The 24,503-nt window shown below is 42.3% G+C and overlaps 1 protein-coding gene across 4 annotated transcripts in view; it reads left to right on the forward strand.

Annotated features, from left to right (window-relative positions):
• The window catches only part of SLC7A6 (solute carrier family 7 member 6), a 107,995-nt gene that overhangs the window by 23,388 nt on the left and 60,104 nt on the right, over positions 1-24,503 (forward strand). For 2 of the 4 annotated variants that reach the window (XR_004539112.1, XM_033940730.1), the window contains exon 1: positions 16,277-16,462. The exons of 1 other annotated variant lie outside the window; for it this stretch is intronic. The gene's annotated coding sequence lies outside the window, so the exon portion shown is untranslated. Of the gene's footprint in view, positions 1-16,276; positions 16,463-16,555; positions 16,689-24,503 lie in introns of those variants that run through there. One more of the 4 variants, XM_033940732.1, reaches the window with a different exon arrangement.

The raw sequence follows: 24,503 nt of genomic DNA on the forward strand, positions 1-24,503 counted from the left end.
ATTGGAGATTTGAGCTTCCATGGATAATGTGGAGTCAAGAAGGCAGCCTAGGATTTTTGAGGTTTTATTGACAGTGAGGGTATAGCCCGATCAAAGACATGCTTGTCGGTGCTGTTTGTTGGGCAGTGTGGAAGTATAGGACTTTGGTTTTGTCTGGATTTAATTTTAGCTTGATTGTTGGCCAATTTTGGATTCTTTCAATATTGATTGAGACTTTCTTGGTGACATCTGATTGGTTGTTGTCCTGTGAACTGGCTCTTTGCTGCATCCTCTCCCCCCCCCCCACTCGCCAAAGCAGCCAAACTAAGGCCTAGATTAAAAAGAAAAAACCCACGTTAAAAAGTGAGGGTCTGCTATAGCAGCCGTTCTGTTAGCAAATTTAAAAAGGGAATCATTCTCAAAAAAATGCTCATGTAAATGAGGTTGGCAGAGAGTAGCGAAGACTTGCCAAATTTGCATGTGCCCATTGCTGGTGATAGTGATGAGCACATGCGTAGAAAAATCATGACCCCCCCCCCAAAAAAAAAAAAACCAAAAACAAACAAACCACATCAGAGGGAGAGATGTTCAATCTCTCCCACTGCCACACAATACCGCCACCCCCCCCCCCCCCGCAGCGGGAGACATGCCTATTCTCTCCCACTGCAAACACCCCCTCCCCTGCAGCGAGATAGATGCCTACTCTATATCACCACCAAGACCCCCTGCAGCGGGGGAGATGCCCACTTTCTCCCGCTGCCAAGCGAACCCCGTCCCCTTCAGCAGTGAGAGAGATGCCCATTCCTTACCGCTGCATCACAACACCCCCAACTCCTCTTCCCTCCGTAACTTTAGATGGCTGACCAGAGGGATGCCTACTCCCTCGTCCGCTGGACTGCCTCTTCCAAAATGGGCCTTCCCCTCCCCAGTGCATCCTGGGATGCACCAGGGAGAGACCCAATCCTCTGATTGGCCCAGGTTATTTAAGGCCCCTCCCATAGGAGAGGTTTTAAATAACCTGGGCCAATCAGAGCCTCAGGTCCCTCCCTGGATACACCAGGAAGGGGCCTAAGGCTCCAATTAGCCTTGATGTCCCATAGGAGGGGCCTTATGGGTCCGGGACAATCAGAGCCTTAGCCCCTTCCCAGTGTATCCGGGGAGGGGCCTGAGGCTCTGATTGGCCCAGGCTGTACAAGGCCCCTCCCCGGTGCATCCCAGGATCCCATTTTGGAAGAGGCAAACCAGCTGACTGGAGGGAGTAGGCATCCCTCCGGTCAGCCATTTAAAGGTATGGGGGAATAGGGGTCAGAGGTGGCGGGGGTGAGGGTGTGTGTGTTGTGATGCAGTGGGAGAGAATGGGCATCTCTCCTGCTGCTGAGGGGGGAGGGGTCATTTGATGGCAGGAGAGAGTAGGCATCTCTCCCATTGCAGAGGGGGGAGGCACTTGTTTGCGGTGGGAGAGAGTGGGCATCTCTCCTGCTGAAGAGGAGGATGTTTGCGGCCAGAGAGAGAGGGCATATCTCTTGCTGCTAGTGTGTGTGTGTGAGGGGGGGGGGGTTGTTTCTCAAAACGGCTTTTCTAGCAGTCTCTGACACTGCCATACCGGAGTTTAAAACAGTGCTGTGACTGTACCAGCACCCCTGGACAAGTCGCTTATTTTTGTTGCCAAAAACCGACACCACTTTTAGAAAATGGCTCAGTAATTTTTAAGAATCCACCAGAGTGCTCATTTCAATGTTGAGGAGCCCATTTGCATATCAGTGTTGGAGACTGCTAGAAACCTCACTAAATACAGAGATAAGCCATTTTGATAATCTGTTGCTAAAATACATGAAGGCTATACTGTCGGAAAACAGTTTAGCGACGGCGTTAAAGTTTTGAGAATCTGGGCCTAAGTGACTGCCTAGTCAGCTTAAGTCAGGCCTAATAGTATTCCCCTGCCCCTATCCAAGCAGAGCTCCCAACCCTTTCCGTGGCTATCTAGCTTCCAGCCTCTTTTTCCCCCACAGCTGAAAGACAAAGCACAAAGGCAGCAGTAGCAAACTTTTTAACTTCTCCAGCATGAGCTGCATGCCCACATCGGTGTTGGCTCTCCCTTTGATGTCACTTCCTAGGTGCGGGTCCCGACACTGGCAGCAACTTCATTCTGGGGAAGAAAAAAAAAAAAAAGGTATGGGGGAAGGCAAAGGGCAAGCGCGTACAGCAAGGAGAGAAGTGTGTGTGTGGGGGGGGGGGGGGGGGGGAGCAGAGAGGAGGGGTGCTGCGCCCTTAGAAAGATGGTGCCCAGGGCAGACTACCCCCTTTGGCTCCCCTTTGGATCTCTTCATCTTGGGATCTTCACCTGCCAAGGTATTTTTGAAAGTTCATAGGGCAATGAGGAAATGTGTGCACATCTATAACCTGTTTTCCGACTAGGCCATTAAACAGAAGGAGAAAAGGGAGAAAATGGAACTTAGCAGTATCATAAGAAACTAAAGTCCTACCTGTTCAGCTACATATAGTTTACTGGCAACTAACTCCCCAACAACTGTCGGAGCCAAACTAGACTCTAACACAAAACACATCCAAGAAAAAGATCTGCATACCCATAAATCTCCTTACCTCCCCATGACATCATGTACTCAGCCAACCACCCGCAATCTACCTCATGGCATCAGTATTCAAACAGTATTAGCTCATCACTGTGACACTATACCCCTTTCTAAAATGTTTATAACGTATCCCCCTTACATCCTTGAAATGCACAATCTGTATCTCTGTAAATTGCACTATAAGAAATTACTATATTACTTCAAATGGATTTATAATGCACCTTCTATCTATAGCATCCTTGCACTATACTGAACTGTTACCTCTTTAAAATTGCACTATAAGTCGCCTTGAACCTTTTCAGGCATAGCACGACTCATTTCTCAGATCAGATTAGATTAAAAAAAAAAAAAAAACACCCAAAAAAGAAGTTCACAACAGACAGAAAAATCAGGAAATTCTGCAATAAAATGGGGAGCAGAAAAAGGAAACTTAAAAGTAATAAGGAAAGGCCTGAGAAAGGAAAATCTAAATGAATTTAAAAGCTATAAAGAAATACAATGGTTTTGAAAATATGTTATCATCCTCCTGCACCCTACAACTATTTAAGAGCAAGATAACTACCGGTACTTACCTACCAAATAGTACCAAATAGATCACTGCACTAATGGTAACCCAGCGCAATGAACTTTTGTTGTACAGGGGTTAAACTCTAGAACTCACTAGTGAGTCAAATGTGGTGAAAAAGGCACATTCAGGAAATTACTTAAAACACAATTATTTGTAAATGCCTTTTTCTAGATATTGATTCCTCATGATTGTTGATTTTTGAGAACTTCTTCATAATTGTTTGTATAGGCCTTGTTTGGCTTTGATTCTTCCATTGCTGATTCTCTAAGGATTGCTTATGTTTACTTGTTTTTAATTTTGTTTTACAAATTTATGTATGTATGGTTTATTTATTCAAATTTGATATACCGCTGAATCTTACAGAGTTCTCAGCGGTTTACATATATTTGCAGGTCATTCAAGCATTTTCCCTATCTGTCTGGTGGGCTCACAATCTATCTAATGTATTGGGGCAATGGAGGATTAAGTGACTTGCCCAAGGTCATAGGGAGTAGTGTGGGGTTTTGAACCAACAACCTCAGGGTGCTCTCGCTGTTGATCTAACCACTGCACCACACTCTATGTAAACCGTTTAGGCCTTAAGACGGTATAGAAATTCTTAAAATAAATAAATAAAAATAAACAAGGGAAAATTATGGCTGTTAGTAGCAGACCTGGGAGGAAATGGGAGAAGGTGATTTTGTCATTTATGTGTGTCAGTTGTGGTTGGAGTTGGAGAGAGCTAATCCAATCTGAGGAAATAGGGTAAAAATGTTCCACCTCCTAACCCTTTACATAAGTCATGTTGTTACTCTTTACCCCCACCTCTCACACAAAATAGGCAAACTAGGCTTGTGTTCGAAAGCTATTAAAACTTAATTTCTCCTTTTTCCCATTGCTGCCGACGTGGAGGATGAAAACAAGAAAACCTGCTCCATTTGTTCTTCCTTGCTAGAAGTAAAGCAGCAGCATCAAAATACAGAACCTACTGTACTGCTGCATAGGTAGTAAGCAGAGTTTAAAAAAAAAAAAAAAAAACTTCCCAAAACAATCCCATAACACAACTTGTTTTGTCCCTTGTTCAAGAAGACTGCAGGTCAGCTAAGACGACTCCTCCCTTTTTTGTTCGTGCATGCTATAACTGCACTGTGTGCTAAGCTCTGCTACACAACCATGGTTAAGGATCAGGCCTGCTTACACGAGTATGTGTGAACATTTTATATAAAATTAAGCACAGTTGTTTGGGGAGGCTGAAGTGGCAGGGTCCGAGTCTATAATTATCTAAGAACATACATTAAAGAATAAATCAATCCAAATAATAAAAGTTATTCAAAGTGCCAGGCTGCATATAACTTCAATGCCTTACAGCAAAGCCTTTAAATACAACTTCATCATCAGTTCATCATAATTTGGGTGAAAAATATGATTATTCTATGAATATTTAGTGATAGTCAGTCTAATCAAACAACTGCTTTGCAGAATTTATCAGCTTTCAGTAAAATTCAATTCAAAAAACATCTTATGGAATTCCCTCTTTGACATGCCAGACCAGAGTGTAAAGATGCCAAGGGTGGCCTATCCCAGACAGCGAGAAAGAAGACCAATGAGTGAGGTATTTCTTGCTGTGCTGGCTACTCTTATTGAGGAGGAATGCCTTCATGTGCACCTAAAAATAGATTTCTGCCTCACGAGTGACATGCTTACATATTTTAAACTCCCAAGTATTTCAAGCACTTCCCAACACTTAACCACATGCACATCTATGGAAACAAGAGGCACTTCCTCAAGAGGTAGGGTCCCATACATAAAAACCACCACCTCAACACACATCAGAGCATGCAAAATTTTCGAAAACCATGCCTGATGTTAAGACAAACTAAAAAGCACAGTTACTTACCGTAACAATTGTTATCCAGGGACAGCAGACAGCGCTATCTGACCTGAAGAGACAGAGGAAGGCACCGCAGCCTGCGTCGAAGACGGAGCCGGTACAAACGAGGCAGGTTTGATGAGGCTCGGAGCAGAAGATGTGGAAGCCTGGAGAGCCTCGGGAGAGGCCGATGGTGAAGCACCCTTCGATGCCGAAAGCTCCAGCGAAGACTCCATGCTATATAGCTGCTCCCACAAGTTGCAACGACGCTTGAAAGCACCACCTAATGGAAAAGCAAAACAAACAGGACTACATACAACAATAGTTCTACATATTAGCAGAATACCGTACCCTGGTCTAGAGCAGTGGTTACCAACCCTCTCCTGGAGGACCACCAGGACAGTCGGGTTTTTAGAACAACCCTAATGAATATGCATGAGAGAGATCTGCATATAATGGAGTTGCCAGGCATGCAAATCTGCACCATGCATATTCTGACAACCTGACTAGCCTGGTGGTCCTTCAGGACAGGGTTGGGAACCACTGGTCTAAAGCAGGCATGTCAAATGTTGGTCCTCAAGGGCCGCAATCCAGTCGGGTTTTCAGAATTGTATGCTAATAGATCTCATGCATATTCATTGGGGAAATCCTGAAAACCCGACTGGATTGCAGCCCTCAAGGACCGACATTTGACACCCCTGGTCTAGAAAATGACATGGGGACAATTTTTCCCCGTCCCCGCTGGAACTCATTTTCCTGTCCCATCGAGTTCTTTTCCTGTCCATGCCCCGTTCCTGCAAGCTCCATCCTCATCTGCACATGCCTCAAAACATTTTAAAAATCACTGCAAACATAAAGGTGAAAACAAAATGTCACTAATGTCACAAAAAAGGAGAAAAACTCCAGCAGTACTTATCTCCAAAGGATCATGTCCATATCGTAGCACAGGATCCAACATGTGACTAAAAACACACGGTCCAGATGAGTATTTGTAATTCAAATGGAGCCAAAGAGCCAGTCACAATCTTCCCCTTTCAAGTGACATTTTGCTACTGATTTTTTAATTTTTGCTTTCACCTTTATGTTTGTGGTGACCAAGTTCTGGGCATTTTTGCACATTTTGATTACTCAACTGGCTGGTGCAAACACAGGTTTTTCCCGTTAGCAGTGTTTGTCTACTGAATTGTTTTTTGTTTTTTTTACTATGCTTTCCCCTCCAGTTAGAGGAGCCAATGATGTGATCATTTTGTAGCCTTTTTATGGCTTATTGGTCAAGCTGGGCTTTGTTCTCAGCTTGTTAGCTCTGAGGCTCGTTTTGTTCCAAGATAAAAATTGTGCTTCCCCCACTGGTCTCTGGAAACTTTTGTTGCCAAGTAGGTGTTTACGTTGGGTAATTATTTTTTGGCAATAATGCTAATTTTGTATTTACTATTTGGGATATAAGATAACATACAACATAACAAAGGGATGATTGAAAAATAATGAGACTTTTTATTTTAAATTCAGAATCAGATGACTCCACAGGATCTGAACATTTTTCTTTTTCAACACCATATGCTTGTTGTAACATTTCAAAAGTTTCATTACCGCTCTTTCCAAGTTTAACACAAAATTCAATCACACACCTCTAATGTACTCTGACAGACACATCATCTAACATTCCAAAACATACGAAGTTCTTTCTCTCGCTGTGATCCAACAATGAAGACTACGGTAGTCCAACTGCAGGTTCAAAAATGTTGCTGTATGAGCTTCACAAGAACCAGCACAAAGTTGCCACAACTACCTTTTTGGAAAGAAAGACGGAGGCAGTCTCATTACTTTTCAATCAATCCTGGTACATCCTTATCTCCATGCTCCCTCTATATTAGGGATCTCAAAGTCCCTCGTTGAGGGCCACAATCCAGTCGGGTTTTCAGAATTTCCCCAATGAATATGCATTGAAAGCAGTGCATGCACATAGATCCAAAACACAACAATAAAAATTATTTTCAATGCCAAAAAATTTGACCATGTAATTCCTCTCCTAAAAAGAGCACACTGGTTGCCCATATCCCATCAAATTGCATTCAAAATTCCTTTTCTCGCATTCAAGGTACAATCCAACCATTCCCCAGTGTTTATTAATAGAGTGCCGATTCCATACGAAACCTCTAGAACACTTTGATCATCCCAACAATATCTTTTCATAATTCCTTCTGTTTGTCAGTTATTTTACAACACAACACGTAAGACAATTTATTCAATAATTTTGAGGCAGGAAACTAACAATTTTATCAAGTCAAATCTTTAAACCTTTCTTTTTAAGGATACTTAAGAGATCTAGACCAGTGGGTTCTTCAATCTTTTTGACACCTGTGGATTGGTGGAAATAAAATAATTATTTTGTGGACCGGCAGTTGAAGAACAATGGGTTAAGTCGTGGGCCAGACCTCACTCAATCTCCACCCCAGACCCCACCCCATAATAGTACTAATTGTAACACCATTTTTCATATATACACACACACAATATAATTGTATTAACAACACATAATGGTTAACCACAAAATTAAACTATACAAAGCATGCTGTATGCCTCTCAATATTCATTCCTACCAGAACACAGATAACCCCATGCAAATATGGGACCAACAATTAAAAGTACTAATATATACAAACAAACCCTAAGATGCAAGACTCTGCATGCAGTACAACACCAGAGGAAAAGAAACAAATGCATTTCTTCCTGAACAGAGCTAAATACAGACAGCAGATGTAAATCAATCACTAAATTCAAAAATTAAATCATTCCCCCTACCGTTTTTATCGCCCTCCCTCCATGCTGTGCTGTGACTTGCCTTCTGTCCTGCTCCCGCCTGGCTGTTTTATGCTGCCCCCCGGTGTTATCTTTGGGCAGGCTCCCTCTTCCTCAGTGCTGCAGTGCACAAAGCCGTGGGCAGTGTCCCGTGCTTCATCTGAAAGCCTTCCCTCTGACGTTGTAACATAAGAGAGAAGGCTTCTGGTTCAGGCGTAGGACGCACGTAGGAGCCTCTACCCACGGCTTTGTGCACTGCAGCACTGAGGAAGAGGGAGCCGGCCCGAAGACAACTCCGCATCGATAGCACTATGGACTGGCGCCTGAAGAGCACTGTCTCGGGCCCAATGCACGTGCTGGCCCTGTGGACCAGCAGGAAATTTCTGCTGACCGGCACCAGTCCATGGACCGGCGGTTGAAGAACACTGATCTAGATCAAGGGTTTAACCAATACTTCTCCCCTCACCCTGTTTCTTTCCTCTACCATCTCATTTTTATTTTAAGCAATGTAACCCCACCCATTTCTCTTTTGTATCATGTCTAGTTCAATATAATATTAATGATGTATGTATCTACCCCTTTTAAAATAATATTTAGAAACTGTATGTTGTAAACTGCTTTGGAAGGTAAAGTGGTATATCAAGCCATAATAAACTCCCCTTGTTTCTCCCCTCTCTTTTCCCTTCCTCCCACATTTGAACTCCACACTTGCACCTTGAGGCGCTCTCTTCCCACCCTACTTCACAGTTTAATATCTCTCCTCCCTCTTCTGTCCAGCATCATTCCCCCTCTTCCACTTCCTTCTCCTCCCCAACTGGTCTCAGCATCTATCTATCTTCCTCCCCCTCCAGGGTCTAGCACCTCTTACTGTCTATTTCGCCCCCTACCCTCAGCATAAAGGGTACTTCTCATTCCTGGGTTCAGCATACTTCTTCTCTATGCTCCCCTCCACCTTCCATCAGAGGAAACTAATTATTCTGTGGGTCCAGCATCTTCTTCTCTCCTACAATTGCCAGAGTCTCTCCGTCTCTGAGTCTTTCTACCTCATTCCGTGCCCTGATCACACGACACAGAGCCCTCGGTCTTGCCTAGGACACATCCCGCCCTCCTCTGATGTAAAATTTTCTGTTTCCGCGAGGGCGGAATGCGTCCAAAGCAAGACCGAGAGCCCTGGTGTCGCACGATCAGGGCACGAAGTAACCCCCTCCTCCCCCTTCTATACAACCGTAACGCGGGTTTTGTGCCGGCGGTAACCGCTACGAGTGTCAGAGCAGTTTCCGCCGCTCAAAAAAAACACGCTACGGTTTTGTAAAGGAGAGGGTGGGGGTGTAAGGTAGAAAGACCCGGAGACATCTGCGCCTGGAGCACTTCCAACAGTGCCGTGAAGGAGCACAAAGATAGGGGAAGGGATAAAATGTGGACCTGATGGACCTCGCGGATCTAAAACCGCACATCCTTAAAAATCTGAGGTCCGTGCCACTTATAGTTTCTGGCTCTGATAGACCTCGATGACAATTTAGCTCTGACGGATCCGTCTCAGCATAGGGAGGGAAAAGTATTAGGATCCGTCAGCGCTAAAATGTCATTGAGGTCTGTCAGAGCCAGAGACTAGTGCTGGAGCGGCTCTAAAACGAATCCTTTAAACCAGTTTCCTGGTAAAAGAAAGTGAGAGGTGGTTGTGCTTGCTATATCCCTATCCCACCCTGCCTATAGGGGTCTGCTTAAATCTGACTTTCATTCATTTTAGAGCCGCTCTAGCACTAGTCTTTGGCTCTGACAGACCTCGATGACATTTTAGCGTTGACGGATCCTAATACTTTTCCCTCCCTATGTTGAGACGGATCCGTCAGAGCTAAATTGTCATCGAGGTCTATCAGAGCCAGAAACTACAAGTGGCACGGACCTCAGATTTTTAAGGATGTGTGGTTTTAGATCCACGAGGTCCATCAGATCCATGAGGTCCGCGTTTTACCCCTTCCCAAAAGATGGTCATGCATGGGCTAATGCAAGGTTAAGAACATAAGCAATGCTGGAGGGCGCTAGTGAGCCGTGCAGCTAATGGCAGCATAATTTCTCGGCTCCCGGAGCACACTCTATAAAGAATCAAATAATATTGTGAATTAAGATATTTTTGCTGGACTTTTTGTTCACTACATGTGCAGTAGACCATGGCAACCAACAAAACAGGCAAGCGAAGGAGCTTGGAACCTATCTCACCGCAGAAATTGGCTGCCAAAAAAATAGACGGAGACTAACTGCAACAGCTCACCGATGATGTACGTGCCATGCACGATCTGCTTGAGGAAACCAAGCAGGATACTGAGGATATCAAAACAGAAATCACCACTTTCAAAGAAGAACTAGCCTCTCTAACTACCAGAGTTACCACCACTGAAGCAAAACTCATGGTGGCTGAAACCAACATCACCAATTCTCTCAGATTAACAAAGAGAATTTCGATGTTGGAAGCTGACCTTGAGGACTCTAACAATTGCTCTCGTAGAAATAATTTTAGGCTTTTGGGCCTATCGAAAGGCCATGAAGGCCGTGACATGCTTGGATTTCTCCCTACTATGATTCCCAAAGTCTTAAACATCACCTTCAAGCAAGAATTCGAAATTGATTGCGCCCACCGAGTTCCCACCAGAGAACCAACACCGGGTAATAAATACCCCAGACCTGTAGTAGTTCAGCTGCTTCGCTACAATCAAGTTCTCGAAATCATGCAGCAAGCCAGATCCCTGGCCCCGATAAAATATGAAGGCAATACCATCCTCTTTGTGTCTGACCTATCTAAACAAAACAGCTAAGGCTCGGAAAATGTTGTTGGAATACCATCCCAGACTGAAACAAATTGGGGCAAAATATGGGATGCTGTACCCAGCTAAAATGCGTGTAACTTACAATAATGTGACCAAAGACTTCACCAACCCTGGGTCACTGGCAGAATACTTGGAACAAATCTCTCCTTCCAACACTGACAATGTGTGATCGACCACCCTCTGGTGATTTAGCTGTTCCCGCCTCTATACCGCGTGGCGCTCCACCAAAGAAGAATGATCCATTTTCTTTCTGATCTGCCATCACTTATCCCGGTCGCTCTTCTGACTGCTTGACATTCCACACACAATATACATCTGTCTTAATATCTTTGGACTTGCTTCTGCCACCCATATCTTGCAAATACACTGATACTCTGATGTTAGATTGCATGCGCATCTAAAACAGATTGCTACTTACTTTATGTTATAGATCCTTACCATCTACCTGCAACTCTCTATATTATTGGTAGTAAGAGACATAAAGCTTTTGCATAGTCTTCCCTGCTGATATTAACTAGCCATATTTTTTTTTATTCTCCAGCTATTGATCTCGTACTGGTTATAATAATCTCTCTCTTCCGTTGACTCTTTTTATTTCCCTGACAGTTCTAACTGAATATTATTAGATACTGCATTTCTATTTTCTAATCCTTGCAGGAAAGCAAATGTCATTTTGTGAATGTTCTGGTACATGTTATACCTGAAATTTAGTTTTCAGAAGTTGTATTTTATTAGCTGAATGAATCCATTGATCTCTAATATTATACCTGTTAATGTTCGCCAAAATATTATACATGTTAATGTTCGCCGAAACAGCAACCTGTTATGCACTCACACTGTTACCTGTCTGTGCGCTGAAATTGTTATTCAGATAGTGTTCTTATATTTGCTCTCACTTTACTTATTAAGAGTTCCCTTTGCTCCATTGTGGCCCCTTATTACAGAATTTACAAGTTACTATAGAACTGCACACAAGACTCTAATCATACCTATTTACCCTTTACATTTGCAATATTATATGGGGGTTTTTCCATATGTATATCCATCCTGGGTGGCTCAGGAACCGGCTATGCCAGCCTTTCCTGCGGACCCACTGACTCTTGTTACTCATGATTGTGTTTTTTTTCACTGTTGTTTAAATAAAGGTATGACACCTCCTCATCAGCTCTCTACAATCTCCAGATAACCATTAATCCTTCTCTTTGCGAGTATATCTGGTATATGCAGGAGACACACACTGTTGTAATACTACCCTTCATAAAGCATTGAACTGTGTATCCCTTAATGTTAAAGGATTTAACAACCCCATCAAATGTAAGAAAATACTCACCTATGTATCTAAACTACACCCTGATATTGTCTTATTTCAGGAGACCCATCTTCCTGCCACGGAAGCCCAAAAAATTACAACCCCATGGGCCCTACCACCTCTATTTTCACCGGCCTTAGGCAAGTGTAATGGCATCCTAATTCTGATATGAAAGCAGATCAATATTAAAGGTACTCTCCCATGCAACAGACTCTCAAGGTAGATGGATTAAGGTATGCTTAGAAATAAATGGTCTCCCCCCACCATATTAACCAATATTTACGGTCCAAATGTAAATGATCCAATCTTTTTTGAAGAATTAGCAGAATCAATTAACTCTGATGTAGGTCACAGACATATTATAGGTGGAGACTTCAATTTAATATTAGATCCCACCCTAGATAGGAAATCAACCACACCATTAAAAAAAAAACCAAATCATGGATGAAATTACAAGACCTGATTACTCACTTCCAACTACTTGATCCTTGGAGACTAACTCATCCACAAGAAAAAGACTTTACCTGGAGACTAACTCATCCACAAGAAAAAGACTTTACCTTCTTCTCCTCTCCACACTCTTCCTATTTGAGGATAGATTTTTTTTCTTATTAGTAATTCATCGGCTCCCTACATTGCTAATACGCAAATTAAAGAAATTGCAATTTCGGATCATGCTCCCATCATTTTACAATTCGACAATATCAGCAAACCCCCCCTTCAGAAGCAATGGAGATTCAATTCCACTATACTACAGGAACCGGGGTTTATTCCATATCTCACGAAACATATAGAAGAATACTTCTCTTTCAATAAAGCAACTGATACCAATTGGTTCACACTTTGGGATGCCTTTAAGGCATCAGTCTGAGGTGCTATTATTTCCTATACTGCTTCTATATCCAAAAAAAATTCTCAGGAGACTAAGGTCTTAGAAACTGAACTTAAACAGTTGGAATCTTTACATCATAAAGATCCAACCAATATGAGTCTCTTAAAACAAATACAATCCACAAAACTCACATATAATAAAATCCTGTCTCACTCCTCTGTACGTCAAATTTTTATGCAGAATGCAAAATACTATTCTGAACAAAATAAATGTGGTCACCAACTGGCTTCCTATCTAAAAGGTAAAAGAGAAAAAAATGCAATACCTGGATCAAGCAGGAGACATCCTTTTAGATCACAAAGATATTATTCACCAATTTCAGCACTTTTACAAACAGCTATATGCTTCTGAACTTGACCCCACAAAAATACCTGATAAATTCTTGTCTAGTCTACCACATCCCACAGTCCCCTTGATCTTTCACGAACAACTTAATGCAGACATTACTACTTCAGAAATAACACTATCTATTCAAAACATGAAAAAAAAATAAAAGCCCCCGGTCCGGATGGACTAAATGCTGACTTTTACACAGCTTTTGCCACCATTCTTGCTCCTCATCTCCTTCAATTTTTTTCTTATATGAACACATCCAGTTGTACCATGGGCACATTCACAGAAGCCACCACAATAGTCCTTTTAAAACCTGGTAAAGATCCCCTCTCTATATCTAGTTATAGGCCACTATCATTGATAAATACCGATGCAAAAATTTACGCCAAATTACTAGCCTCGAGAATACAGTTATGCCACTTCTCATTTCTGCTGATCAAAATGGTTTTATGTTAGGTCGCCTTCCCAGTGATAATTCTCGTGTACTAACCAATGTGATATCACAAGCATCTCTTTCCTCCACACCTATGGCAGCCATTGCCCTTGACGCAGAAAAAGCGTTCAATCGTATAGAATGGTCCTATCTTTTTTTCTGTACTTCACTGGTTCAATTTCCCATCAATGTTTATAAATATGGTAAAAATTTTGTATACCAACCCTACTTCAAAAATATTTGTTAATGGTCTATTTTTGGATCCGTTCCACCCACAACGTGGTACTAGGCAAGGTTGCCCATTGTCCCCCTTACTTTTCAACCTAGCTCTAGAACCCCTTCTTATTAAATTCAGGTCAACCCCCCTAATAGTTGGTGTGAAATTCGAGTCATTAGAAATCAAACTTTCAGCGTATGCCGACAACGTGCTTCTCTACTCCACCCCTTGCTCCATCCCATATATATTACAGGATATTACTCATTTCTCTGAAGTTTCAGGTTACAAACTTAATATCTCTAAAACTGAAGCCCTACCATTGAATTGCCCTGAAGCTATTCACACTATCAAATCTCTTCAATGCTCTACCAGCAAAATAAAATACTTAGGAATACAAATTGCACCTACTCTAGCCGATATGCAAAAATATAATTCTGATCTCCTCTTAGACATCACCAGTAAACTTACATCCAAATGGACTCCATTGAAATTGTTGTGGTAGGGGAGAATAGAGACGGTCCGAATGATGATTACCCCAGCGATTAATTATATCCTAAGTATGCTACCTTTCTACCTCTTTGATATCACATATACCAAACTAGATTCCCTATTAACGAAGTTCATCTGGAATAACAAAACTCCAAGAATTAGTCTAAAAAAACTGAAATGACCTTGAACAGAGGGAGGTGTCAATTTCCCTTGTTTCAAAACATACCACACTGCCTTTATCATGAGACAAGGCTCGAAATGGTTAGTCACGACACCACTTGGAGAAGTACTCACTACTTGGCTCAATATAGAACAAACAATAGTAGCCTAAAACTCTACAGCCCTCTTACCTTTTCTGGGCAAACTTCCTGAATTTCAGACACATCTCCATATCCATGATACTTCGAAGGCCATCAGACACATTGATAGCATACTGGACCATCCCTGGTTATCTACTATTTCAGTGCCCATCTGGAACTCCACTAATCTAATAATACAGGGCCGTCCTATTCACTGGCCTATATGGAAAAAGCAAATGTTTGGACCCTCAAACAACTCCTACATAAAGAATCTTTGATACCTTTTACTACACTCTCCGCTCAATATCGACTGCCTGAGACCCAATACTATTCTTGGTTGCAGCTGAACCACTGTGTTACAGAATATTGTAAATCGCATATCCTCATTGATACCAACCCCTCTGTCTTAGATCTTAGTGCAAAGTTTCTAATGAAAAAAGGGGAAGCTGCTAAATGGTATCGAACAATACAGTCAAGTATACAGACTAGTACACCTGGTATTCAGGATATCTGGGGTAAAGAAACTGGAACACAATTAAATAAAGAACAATGGCATATTATATGGTTATACACCTTTAAGCTTCTGAGATCCTCAGCGATTACTCAATCCTGTTACTTTTTTACTACATAGGGCATTTTGGACACCATATAAGCTCTCTAAGCTATCCTCCGAGAATCATAACCAATGCTGGTCCTGCAACTTGGATGTTGGGACCCTTGACCACATGATATATTACTGTCCCATCATAACCAAATATTGGTCCCAAATCTGGGACTTTATATCCTAAATCTTACCGATACAGGAACCTATATCCTTAGCTAATATCCTTTTTAATGAATTTGCGATGACATCTGTTTTGACTACAAATCAACTATCCCTCTTTCAGTCTCTAATTATGATTACTATCAAAACTATATTAAACGATTGGAAACACTGGAAGCTGTCCTTCGTAGCATGGTGGAATCTTGTTTGTACTATACTACAATATGAAGGCATCACAGCCAAAAAGATGCATAGATATCATAAATTTATACTGATATGGGAGCCCTTAATAGCTCATTGCAAATCACAACTGTCTTGTCCTTTATCTCAATTATTCTCTGAAGATTGACCTAGCCCTTCATGCTATATTTCATATCTTAGCGATAACCTTTAACATTATGCTATCAATCCCCATATCTAAATGCCTTATAATATGTTGATCTACAAACCTGTATACCTTTGTTCATGCTTTGTTTTCAAATCATGCTTCATATATATATTGTATAAATTGTCGACCATATTACCATATACTCATTGTATTGGATTACTACCTGTATGAGTAGTCATACCTATGTTTGTGTTGTTGTATAACTTTTATTATTGTATGCTATTTTAAAACAATAAAAATATTGAACAAAAAAAAAGAACATAAGCAATGCCTTACTGGGACAGACCGAAAGTCCATCAAACCCAGTATCCTGTTTCCAACAGTGGCCAACGAAGGGTTGGGGTTCCCCCCAACCCCCATTTCTGGAGGTCGCGCTAAGCCTCCCCAAGCTTCAGCCTTCGCTCATTGTAGCGGGGACCGGCCCGCCTCCCTGTGGTTTAGAGACGCCAAGCCAGGATGTCTTCATTTCTACAAGCAGTAATGCCGGTCTCAGCTGAATCGGTGCAGTTCTGCTCAGGGGGGGCCGAGGTCACGTGACGGGGGGCGGGAAGTGCTTTTGTGGAATCCGGCAGGCACCGTCCTCTTTAGCCCAACCTCAGAAACGCCAGAACATCGCTCTCAGAAGCTGAGCCATGCTGGTTCCCTGCCCCCACCTCTGAAACATATGTGGAAACGCTGCAGGAAAACCTCACCGAGCCTGATGCAAGCGAGAGGGAGAGAGAGACGGTTTAGGGGTAAGAAAACAGCGCGTAAAAAAAACCCAACCCAAACCGGCATGTGAGGTAGAATTAACCAAAGAAGATCAGTAGTAAGCGCGGGTTAATCGTAGAGGTCAGGAAGTTGCGGGTCCTGGACGAGACGGTATTGTCTCACCTTCACCTTGTTGCACCGTGGAGACTGGTTCTGGAATAGTCCATGCTAGAAAGAAGTCGCTGGTCCTCGCTACCTGCAATGAAAACAGTATTTTTTTTTTTTTTTTACTACTACTAATTTCTATAGCGTTAGTTATTGTGCTTGACTATCTCCATGGAGGTGGGGAGCCAATGCGGTAAAAAAAATAAGAGAGAACCGGTTACTGCTGCTCTCAGGGCTTTGTGAATTTGCAGGAGCTTAAAAAAGCTGGGAGGAAGGGAGGGTGGGCCAGGCTTTGGTGCATGCCGCAGCCACATGCGTTAAAGAGTCATCTTTCCTTAAAGAGAAAGAAGAGGCTAAGATGTCATGTATAGTGTTGGAGGGGGTTTAGGGTTCTTCTGAGTATTTTATAGTTCCTGCACTTGTTAAGGATGCTGTGCTTTTTTTTTTTTTTTTTGCGACAGGTTATGGATAATTATAAGTTGTTGTAGAGAGATACCGAATCGTGGCTTCGAATAGATTTATGACCTGGGGTTGTGCAACGAAATTCCAAGTAAAGCAGCAGTAGCATGAAGCAATAAACCTCCAAGGAGGCTGGTATTGCATCAGTCTGAGCATGCCCATTCATTGTTTGAAAGATCTTGTAATATGGGTGTGTGTCTTCTTTATTTTTACTATTAAGTAAGCAGAGTAAAAAAAAAAAAAAAAAGAGAGACTTGCTTTGTCCCTTGTTCAAGAAGACTGCAGGTCAGCTAAGACGACTCTTCCCTTTTTTTTGTTTGTGCATGCTATGACTGCACTAAGCTGTGCTACACAACCATGGTTTAAGGATCAGGCATGCTTGTTTGCACGAGTAAGTGTAAATATGTAATATAAAATGAAGCTCAGTGTATCTTCAATGAATAAATGAGTGCTCAGGTGAGCTTGTTAAACACTTTTTTTTATTTTTAGAGAAGGGTAATATAAACAAATATTGCAAAGTAGAGGACAATTTTAACCTAGAAATAAATCCCCTTGTGAAAAAAATTGGTTTCGCCTCAATCCAGTGAGGTTCATTCCTGTCATGGTATGTGCAAAACTTAGTCATTAAGGAACAATGGCCCAAAATATGTAGTACCTGGAGGAAAAATAAAAACTTGAAAGAATTATATGTGGGAAAAATGTTTAAGAATGTCACTTATTCAAAAACATTAAAGACTGTGTTATAAGAGATAATAGATGGACCCAACATGGTCTGGTTAGTTTTGCGGAAAATACAATCTGGATAAATTGGCCCATAGTCAAAAGTGTGTATGTTTTGCAGAATGAAAAAGTGGCTGTAATATGTACAGGGATTCCCTTTGAAATTCACATATTCCTTTATAAAGTAGATGCAAAGTCTATGGATACTTACCGATATGTACTAACTATAGTTGCTACTACTACTATTTATCATTTCTGTAGCACTGAAAGGCATACGCAGTGCTGTACATGTAACATTCAATAGAAGGTCCCTGCTCAGAAGAGCTTACAAACTAATTTGGACAGACAGGACATCTCAGGGTTGGGGTGTTTCTAGTAGAAGGAATGATACAATGGGTAAAGGTAACTGAAAATGAGTTAAGAGTTGTTGAAAACAACTTTAAAAAGGGGGCTTTAGCTTGGATTTGAATACCGCTTGAGACAGAACATGATGTATTCACTAGCAGCCTGTTCCAGGTATATGGCACAGCAAGAAATAAGGGACAGAGTCTGGAGTTGTCAGTGGAGGAGAAGGGTACAGATAAGAGGGACTTACGCAATGAACAGAGTTTAGGGGGAAAGCATAAGGGGAGATATTGAGGGGCTACAAAGTGGATGCACTTGTAAGTCAGTAAGAGAAGTTTGAACTGTATTCAGAAATGGACGGGGAACCAATGAAGTGACTTGAGGAGAGGGGTAATGTGAGCGTGGCGGCTCTTGTGGAATACAAGTTGCGCAGCAGTATTCTGAACAGATTGAAGGGAAGAGAGACAGTTCAGTGGAAGACCAGAGGGAAGTAGGTTGTAAATGTCTAAGAGAGAGGTGACGAGAGTGTAGATAAGGGTTTTGGTAGTGTGTTCGGCGAGGAGAAATCGGATTTTGGTGGTGACGGGTCAAAAGCGCGCGAGGACAAAGGCGCACCGACAAATGAGCGTGGACAACTGAGCGCAGGGCTTAATTGCGCCAAAGAAAACCTGTATTTTAAAGGGGGTGGGGGGGAAACCCCCCCACTCTACTTAATAGGGATCGCGCTGCCATGTTGGGTGTGTAACCCCCCACATTATACTGAAAACTTTTTCCCTGTTTTTTAGGGAAAAAGTTAAGTTAAGTTTCCAGTATAATGAGAGGGGTTACAACCCCCCAAAGCCCCCACAACGCCAGTGTGATCTCTATTAAGTAAAGTGTGTGGGGGGGGGGGGGGGAGTTCCCCTCCAACACCCTCCGTCGGAGCCCTTTAAAATACGGTTTTTCTTTGGCGCGATGAAGTCCTGTGCTCAGTTGTCGGCGTGCCTTTGTCCTAGCGCGCTTTAGACTATGAACCGATTTTGGTAATATTATAGAGGAGGAAGCAATAGGTTTTAGCGGTTGGTTGAATCTGAGCAGAGGAGGAGCGAGAGGGGTCAAAGATCACCCCGAGGTTGCGAGCCAACAAGACAAGAACGATGAGTGTGATCCACAGAAATGGAGAACAGCGGGAAGGGGGAGGCGGATCTAGCTGGAAAGACAAGGAGTTTGGTGTAGCCATATTCAGTTTTAGAAGGCATCATTACCTTGTAAGTGCTTTTTTGTGCATGGCCTACTTGGTATACTTTAACATTTTTTTCTCTTGTACAAAACTGTTTGAGGTCAAAATTATGCTTCTTAAAATGACCAAAATTGTGCATGTCTTGCTTTGCTTAGTTCCCTAGTAATTGGTATTATTAGGAGGAGGGTCTAAATTGGTATATATGCCTGGAGGCAGGGCTGTGGAGTTGGTGTCAGAAGCATTTTTTGGGTTACTAGAGTCAGAGATGGTGAAAATGTGCGGACTCTGATTCCTAATAGAGTTAAATTGTATGTCATGCAAATATTATAATGCTTAACATTTCTTATTTCACAGATAATAATTTGATTAACCCATTTTTTTCAGGATATGTTTTTTTGATATAAAGCAATGGGCAGAGAGGGAGGCATCCCTGGCGGCTTCGGCTTCCGTTGGGGGGCAGGCAGGGATCCCTGGCGGCGCCTGCGGCTTCTGTGGACAAGTTGGCTTCGGGGAGGGGGACATGAACTCGACACATGGGGCTTAGGAGGGAGGGAATAGAAAGAGATTTGATGGGCATGAGTGTGTGAGTGCGAGATGGTGCACATGGGGAAAGGAAGGAAAATTGGGCATAGAGAGAGAGGCGTGAGTTAGAGATGAATAGGGAATAGAAGGATGAGGGGGAGAAATGTTGAATATGGTGGTGGAGAGGGCAGATTGAAGGGGATGCAAGGGGGAGGAATGTTGGACATAGTGATGGAGGGAGAAATGTGGCATTGTGCTGGAGATGAAGGCCAGACAAGGACCACATTCTGGGAATATCTATCTATCTATCTATCTCTCTCTCTCGTGGTCCTTGTGTCTGTCGTTCTTTCTGTGCTTCTCCCTGCCCCTGTCTCTTTCATTTTTTATGTCTGTCTCTCTCCCTCCCACTGTCTGTCTTGCTTTCTGTCTGTCTCTCTCCCTCTGGTCCCCTGTTTGTCTGTCTGTCTCCCTGTCCGCTGTTTTTCTATCTCTCCGTGGCCCCTTGCCTGCCTGCCTTTCTTTGTCTTTCTCTATGGCCCCCTTCTTTATCCTCCCCAAAGCAATCCAAGATTGCTCCCTGGCCCCCCAGCACACCCCTCCCCCTAAAGCAAAGCACATTTGCTCCCTGGCCCCCTTTGTCTTCCCCCCCCCACTTCCCTGTGCAGCAGCATCATGTCCTCCGACTCCACTTCCCTGTGAAGCAACATTTACCTACCCCCACCCCACTTCCCTGTGCAGCAGCATTCCCTCCCCCTCTATTAAAGGTATAGGCACACTCCTTCTTGCCCCATTCAACATTCTATGAGAGTCTGAGCTGTTACCACTATGGCTAAAAACCACATTACAGTTTTGTAAAAGGGAGAGGGGTTAGTTTGTGATTTCTGTGTTCTGTGTGTTCGAAAGACATGGTTTTCAGTTGGGATTGACTGTGTAGGATTGATCTGTACTAGTCTGGCTTGTTTAGTTTTACAGTGGGTGTATTGATGTACTGCTCACTGCAGTATGTAAGATGCTGATTTTCTTGTGTGATGTGTGGATTGTTACTAAAAATCATGTTTTTCATACAGATGGGGGGGGTCAAAAAATGATGGGCCTCGGGTTTCACATATGCTAGGTATGCCACTGCCTTCATAGTTTATATCTAATCCACAAGCCTGCTTTTAGGACCTACAGGGTATGTATCCCTCTGATTCATGACATTTCACTTCTCATGTTATCTTATCCATTCTTTTTATTATACAACTGCCCAGATAAGCATCCTTCTTTGACGTGATTGGACCTTGAAAACTAATGACAACAGTGTTCTCCCCAGAAATTTTTTCCAGCCATGAAAAACATTTGCTGCATTTAGTGTGCCACAAAAAACATTTGCTCCGTTTAGTGTGCCGGAGTTAAAAAAGTTTGAGAGACACTGCTCTATACCATTTGAAAGAGGGCAAATATCTAATTATTCACTTCTAGAATTGGATACTTCTTAAATTTAATAAAAAAATTATGGAACAAGTGTCAAACCTTAAGGCAGTCATATTGAACATTGGAAAATAACTAATAATAATTAACTAACACAAATAGTACACATTTAGGGCTCCTTTTACTAAGCTGCGATAGCTCGCATAGAATTGCCACACGTGCTAGACGCTAACGCCAGCATTGAGCTGGCGTTAGTTCTAGCCGTGTAGCACGGCAATTCTGCACGCGCTAAAAACGCTATTGCAGCTTAGTAAAAGGAGCCCTTAATTTTCCCCACCACTAAATTTCCCCGTTCCGCCCTACCCAGCTACTTTTTCATGCCACCCGGCTGGAAAAAATTTCTGGGGAGAGCACTGCATTAGTATATATTGCTTTCCAGATATTGCCCTTATTTCCCATGTATGTAGAGGTATTTAATGATTCACTTACCTGAGGGCTTAGATCGGTTAACCCGAAAAGATCTCTAGGTATTAGGGCCATATTTTACTAAACCGCATAGAGGTTTCTATCGTGGCCTGAAGCGCTAAATGCTCTGGCACTGTTCTGAAGCTCATAGAATTCATAGTAAAAGGGGGGGTGTGTGTGTTAAATAATGAATGAATGATTTATTTATTTTATTTAAAACATTTCTAATCCGCCTTTGTCCAAGGCAGCTGACAGTATCACATACACAATTCAGGTTTGAACATCTTAAATAGTCACATACATCAGTAAAAATCATAAGATTATATCATCTGAACCTATAGATTTATCTCTCAGCCATTCATCTACTACATTCATTATTTCACAATAAAGCAAAACAGATCTAATTACCTGCTTAATATTCTACAAACACTTTCCCCCTCCTTTACTAATGCATAGTGCTGGTTTTAGCGCCGGCAGCGGTGGTAACTGCTCCGATGCTCATAGAATTCCTATGAGCGTTGGAGGAGTTACCGCCGCTGCCGGCGATAAAACCCATGCTATGTGTTAGTCAAGGAGGGAGGGGGGTTTGTTTTAGCAAGATGTTTCTATCTGGCATTCGGTGTTCCATTGTAAGGACTGCTGGACTGTAGTGTCTGTCCTTCATGCATTTAAAAAATGTACAAATACCTCGGAGATCAAGATGGCGTCGGGAGCGGACGCCTGAGTGTGCTCTCCGCTCGTTCGTATCTGAATCTGAGTTGTTGTCTCTTCTCTGGCGGTGACATGGGGAAGAGAAAAGGAGTTTCCCGCGTTGTCCCTCCGGCGGCTGAACCCCTTCAACGGTTGATTCAGACTTCGATAACGAGCGCTTTTGCTCGCATGGGTGAGGCGACCCCAGCTACTTCGGGAGGGAACCCGGATTTTTCGGCGGACCTCAGCGCAGAGAGTCGGACTACTCTAAGTCCAGACCAGAGGCTGGTTCCTCCCCAACCCGGAAGTGCACAAGTGCAGGGACTGCCTGGAAACCGACAGCCCCGAGAGGGAGTGAGTGATTCCAGCATCGGAGAGACATCCCTATCAAGCCTTTCATTGGAAGGAGGAGACGGAAACCACCAAGAATCCCCCTGCATTTTAGAAGAAGAGGTGAGAGGTGCCTCGGGAGGGAATACTATCTGTTTTGGGGAGATGAAGAAACCAGATAAGATAGACATGGAAGCGCTATGGCAGGCCATATCAGTCATGGATTCCAATCTCAAATTGACTTTATCTACAATTAAGACAGATTATGGAACTGTTTTCTCCAAGGTGGAACAACAAGGGGTGCTTCTAACTAATGTTACTGAAAGGTTGGAGAAACAGGAAAATAATTTGAGTGAAGTAAAAAAGATTCAAGTAGAATTGGTTAAGGAAAGATCTTATGTTTCCCGCAAGATGGAAAATTTCGAAAACCAACTGAGGAAAAATAATTTAAGATTTTTGAATTTTCCTAAATGTCCTATTATTTCACCAGGCTAGGAAATATTTCCGAGAGACCTTAGCCATCCCATCAGAAAATTTACCTCCAATTGTTAGAGCTTACTATTTGAATTTAAGGACAACACAAGGGGAATCCACACCTACAGAAACCCCAGTGGATAAAGCTGAGGACTTAAATTTGTCTTCATTTCTGGAAAATTCCCTTGAGGTTGTCACTCAAAGAACTACCATGTTGTTGACTTTAGCCTTGGAGAGTGACAGGGAATTTATTCTTCGTATGTATTTTCGACATATAAATGATAAGTTTTTGGGTTCTAATGTACGAGTTTTTCCAGATTCAGCTCAGAGGACCCAGAGACGTAGGAAGGAGTTTTTGTCCTTGAGGTCAAGGACCCTGGCTCTGGGGGCTACTTTTCTTGTTAAATTTCCTGCAAAGTGTTATGTATCTTTACAAGATAAAAATTTTCTTTTTTTTGAGCCCAAACAACTTTTGGAATTTATTGAATCAAAGGAGAAAATGGTAACCATGCCTAGTAATGTATGACCTGCCAGCTGGCTGTAATTGGGGAAGCTAATGCCATGACCTTGATTAATTGATTTGTGATTATATTTAGATGTTTATTTCCTTTCTTGACCTTTTAATTGTGGTTTCAAATTGTGGACTAAATAAGATATTATATTTTCTTCATAAATTTTGTTGAATATTGTTATTGGATCTTTTGCATTGTAAAAAGTAATGCTTGTATTAAAATGGAAAATCTCATAAATAAATAATAATAAAAAAAAAAATGTACAAATAAACGACAATACCAGACCTTAACAAAAGCAGAGAACTAACTCAAAATAAATTCTATGCAGTGAACAAAATAATTATTGGGCATAAAATAAGTAAATGGAATAAAGTTTTAACTGAAAAATTGTGGCTTGCTATCTCTAAAAACTGAAATGTTTTCCTGATGAATGGCTACAGAGAATTAGTCAAATTCATGGACCAACCTTTTCATGTTGATACAGCTTTACCAGTGGCAGATCGTGATTTCTCTAATTAGGGCCCAGATTCACTAAGCCAGGGGTGTCCAATGTCGGTCCTCGAGGGCCGCAGTCCAGTCGGATTTTCAGGATTTCCCCAATGAATATACATGAGGTCTATTTGCATGCACTGCTTTCATTGTATGCTAATAGATCTCATGCATATTCATTGGGGAAATCCTGAAAACCCGACTGGATTGCGGCCCTCGAGGACCGACATTGGACACCCCTGCACTAAGCTGACCGATCATTTGTGACCAGTTGCAGTTTGCGAC

Source organism: Geotrypetes seraphini, chromosome 4 (assembly GCF_902459505.1).
Source record: "Geotrypetes seraphini chromosome 4, aGeoSer1.1, whole genome shotgun sequence".
Classification (NCBI taxonomy): domain Eukaryota; kingdom Metazoa; phylum Chordata; class Amphibia; order Gymnophiona; family Dermophiidae; genus Geotrypetes; species Geotrypetes seraphini.